Consider the following 4,725-nt stretch of genomic DNA (forward strand, 5'->3'; position numbering starts at 1 on the left):
GAATTGTGGTGGAAGAGTTCTTCTCCCTGCCCCCTCCAACAGTGTCCATGGTCTACCCACAGGAACCTGGGACTGTGACGCCCTACATAGCAAAGGGAAATTGGGGCTCCACAAAGAATAAAGGCTGATAATCAACTGGGTATAAACAGGAAGATAAGGTGGGCATTTGGCTTAGCAGTAAAGACGCCAAGTAGGATACCCACACCCATATTTGAGTGCCTGGGTTTGAGTCCGGGCTCTGCTCCCAATTCTGGCTTCCTGCTGGTGTGAGCTCTGGGAGGTAGCAGGTGATGGCTCAAGTAGCTGAATGCCTACCACCCATGTAGGAGACCCAGATGGAGTTCCTGGCCCAGGCTTTTTCCTGGTCCAGTCGGCCATTGCAGGCGTTTAGGGAGTGAACTAGCAGGTGGAAACTTACTTTCTTACCCTCTCTCAAATAAATAAATTAAATTAAAATAGATGTCTGATATTATCCGGGCATTTTTTAATTAATTAATTAATTTGTTTGAAAGTCAGAGTTACACAGAGAGAGGAAGAAAAAAGTGAGATCTTCCACCCACTGGTTCACCCCCCCCAGATGGCAGCAATGTTCAGGGTGGGGACAGGCCAAAGCCAGGAGCCAGGAGCTTCTTCCAGATCTCCCAAGTGGGCGCAGGGGCCCAAGCACCTGAGCCATCCTTCTCTGCTTTCCCTGGCACATTAGCAGGGAGCCAGATGGGAAGTGGAGCAGCCAGGTCTCGAACTTGCACCCATATGGGATGCCAGCATCACAGGCAGCGGCTTTACCCATTTCGCCACAGTGCCAGCCCCATCTTTATTTGCTTAACTGACTACTTTCCTTTTTAGAAATATATCTGTATTGATTTATCTTTATTTTGTTTAAAATGATCTTCCATCTGCTGTCACTTCCCAAATGCCCACAACAGCCAGGGCTGGGCCAGGAGCTCAGAACTCACTCCAAGTTTCCCACGTGAGTGGCAAAGATTCGAGCACTTGGGCCATCATCTGCTGCCTCCCAGCCACATTGGCAGAAAGCTGGACCAGAGGCAGAGAAGCGGGGACCAAACCAGCCACTGCAATACGGGATGAGGCCAAACGCCCGCCCATCACAGTCGGCCGAGAATGTGAAAAAGGGAGGCTGGAACAATCAGACTCAGCCCACCAGTGCCGGCTTTGAAACGGCAGGTGCCCCCACCAGGGAACACGGACTGGGAATAGCCATGAGGATGTGGATTCTTCACTAGGATCCCAGGAAGAATTTCCCAGAAAGGAACACAGCCCTGAGACGCCCAGGTTAGCCAGGGAAGACTTCCAACCCACAGGGCTGTAAAATAATAAACACGTTCTGAAGCCACCATGTGCGTGGTAACTTGTTGTAGCAGCAAAAGGAAACACTCAGGAATGAAAAACACGGAGGGCGCTAGGCAGGGACATGGTATAGGGCATTGATTGTCCCTCTATCCAGGCTTGCACCTCGTTGGCTGCTGGGGTCTGAGTGTTTTCCCCAAAGCTCTGTGTGCTGGAAGTTTGATTCCAGGCAGTGCTGTTGAGGGGGTGGAATCCTTGAGAGGTGGGGCAAAGAGGTCATGGGGTCACGGGCACCCTGTACTCCCAAGAAATTCATGCAGCCAGTTCCCTTCCCTTTCCTCCACCACGTTGTGACACAGCCAGGGGGCCCTCACCAGGACCCTGGTGCTGTGTGCTTTGGATCCTCCAGCTATAAGAACCCAGAGTCAAATAAATCTCTCCATAAAAGTACCCAGCCTTGGGGATTTTGTTACTGCAACAGAATTCGGACTTTCCTACATGATTCCTCCTCTTACCTATAGGATACCACATTCACCTTCATCCCAGAGGGTTAAAAAAATGGAACCTTCTAGAACATAGAAGATCTGCAACTGCCTCCATCCTGACTTGAAAGATAGGAGAAATCACTACCCATTCATGGACACGACTCAGTGGAGCCAATCTTGGGGACAGAGGAGCAGTGGGGGAGTGCCTTAGCTTGATCGGCCAACTCCAACAAGATGCCTTAAACTGAGTGTTTATAATTAATGGAAATCTATTTCTCAAAGTTCTAGAGGCTGGCAAGCCCAAGGTCAAGGTGCCGGCAGACTTGGTGTCTGATGGGGGTTCATGCTCTGCTCCCCCCTCGTTGCGTCCTTGCCCAGTGGAAGAGGGCGGGGCTGCTCCCCTGCAGTCTCCTTTGTGAAGCCACTAACCCCACTGCACGACTTAGTCACGTCCCCAGAGGCCCCACATCTCCACAATGTCACACCAGGGGTACCCAAACACCCAGACCACAGTGGGGAGGAAATGGACGGCACTCTCAGTCCACTGCTCAACGCAGGACAATGACCCAGGGAAAGCCAGACGCCTAGCCAGATTATAACTTACCTACGTGACCGTTCCTCCTCCCTGAAGGGTCTCCCATTCGGCTTCACCCTGCAGTGTGATAACAAGGGGACCACCCAGTAAAGAGCAGGCCCTTGAGGCAGGCTGAGTGGTTAAGACGCTGCAGGGGACCTCACATCCTTCACAGGGCTGCCTGGGCTCCAGTCCCAGCTCCACTCCTGATTCCAGCTTCCTGTGTGTGCAGGCCTGAAGAGGCAGCAGGCAGTGGCTCAGGCGCGGGTCCCTGCCATCCATGTGGAGACCAAGACTGAGTTCTGGGCTCCCAGCTTCAGCCTGGCCCAGTCCTTGCTGTTGTGGGCATTTGGAGAGTGAAACAGCAGAGGGATCTCTCTCTCGATCTCTCTCTCTCTCTCTCTCTCTCCCCCCCCCCCGCCTTTCTAATAAATACATTTTAAAAAAAGAAAAAGACATGATCTCAATCCTGAGTTAAATCTGTTAATTTAATCATTGGAGACTCCCCAGGCCAAGGTCTCTCCCCCTCCCGCTCTCTTCCCACTGTCTGCAGAGCTCTGAGGTTTGAGTCTTAGCTCTTCTAGGGTTTCAGATGGAGACATCAGATGCTCTTCGTCCGTCCTTCAGCCGAATGTCTCTTTCCATAACGGACTCTCCTGTGCACCAGAGGACGGGGCTCTTCAGGTTAGTGTCAAAAGGATTTGTGTGTGTGGTTTGAATATGGAATGTATTTTTAAGTCAAAGTATGCAACCAATAAAACCTACAGAAAACAGATTTTCCCATCACAATCTTCTGCTTTACCAAATAATATTTTGAAAACACATTCCTTCAATCACTATAAAGTTTTTAAAATACAAAAGAAATCTGTAAGGACGTCTAGTAGACCAGATGCTGTTGTTGGGACTTGCATGTTTGCTGGTGGTGATGTTTTCAGTACGTCCCACACCACCCACCTCCACTCAAGCCGCCTTGTCCCTAGTACCGTCCACTGCCTCCACCACCATGGCCATAACCACCCAAGCCATCAGGAGGGTCGTATCCTCCACGGTCATTGTTCCCCATCCCCATTCTTCCAACAGATCCATACCCTCCCCGATTACCCATTCCATCTCTGCCGTAGCCTCCCATTCCAGAACCTCCCAAGCCAGAGCTGCCAGTAGACTTCAGGAAGAGTTCTATGCATCGATGTTGCACACTATTTTTATCTTTAGATATGACAGCTACTGAGTCTTCACGTATCACGAACTCTACGTTTGCTTCTCCCTTTGCTTTGGCATCAGCTCCAATATCACGATGAACTTGTACTGGATTTAGTGGTGAGAAGAAAATAGCAATGTCATTTTCAGTTGCATAAAAAAGTAATGCTCTCATATATACAAAATGACCACCATAAAACCCTGAACTTGCATCACCAGCTCCCCAAGAGCCATGCCCTCTCATGCCACCTCCATCTCTCATTCTGTCATCAAAGCTATCATTTCCATAGCCATAGTTATTATAGCCACCACAGTGTCATCAAAGCCTCCAGAGCTTTCTCATCCAGCTCCCTGATAACCCCCTCTACTTCCTATTGGTCTCTCATATGCTCCCGGTCGCTGTCCCAGCAATCTTCCTGGTGGGTCTTGATTTCACTCCTGCTACTTCTAAAGATCTCAATACACCTTGAAAGAACCGAGCTATTTCCCCTTTGCTGCATTCCAATGGTAGTCCATGAAGCTGTACCGTCCCATCACTAGCGTCATTTGGACGATCAACCTTAATCCACTGAGAACCTGCCTGTGCATGTGCACCAAGGACACAGGTCCTTGGTTCTAACTGAGGGAAGGAAAGAGGAAGTTAACGCATCAGCACGATGCCAGGAGTTTTCCTAGACTCTGCTAGTGCAGACGCAAGAGAAAAATCAGACAGATACCACGGTCCTCATCCCCCACCCACCACAAACACTCAGAGAAGATGGGAGCCTCCATCAGGGATGGGCCCTGACCTACAGTAGCACACTGGGGATCCATTCAGGAAATTAAAAAAATGATGAAATGGACAGGAGGGACCCCAGCAAGCCAAGGACAAGGGAGGCCACCCTGACCTCCAGAGAGCCTGGGATGAGAACCAGGTTTCCTCCTACACAGCACAAACAAGAAACTGCCTGTCCTACTCGGGTCTGGTGACAGTGACTGGTCTCCTTGGATCCAGGAGGCTCCTGCTTCTCTGCCTCTATTTGTAAGCAGGAATGCAACCACCCGGGGGCTGCTCTGAGCCATTCCAAAGCAACTCCTCCTTACTGCAAATCGGGCAATTATGGGCAACAGCACGGGTGCTCTTTGAGTCTGCTTTTGTAACCCTTGGGGTGTAAATAACTC

General features: G+C 50.3%; 1 pseudogene; it reads right to left on the minus strand.

The window, feature by feature from the left end:
• Nucleotides 1-2,854: 2,854 nt before the first annotated feature.
• Nucleotides 2,855-3,826, minus strand: LOC100341380 (heterogeneous nuclear ribonucleoprotein H3 pseudogene; annotated as a pseudogene).
• Nucleotides 3,827-4,725: the final 899 nt, after the last annotated feature.

This window comes from Oryctolagus cuniculus, chromosome 1, assembly GCF_964237555.1.
Source record: "Oryctolagus cuniculus chromosome 1, mOryCun1.1, whole genome shotgun sequence".
Classification (NCBI taxonomy): Eukaryota; Metazoa; Chordata; class Mammalia; order Lagomorpha; family Leporidae; genus Oryctolagus; species Oryctolagus cuniculus.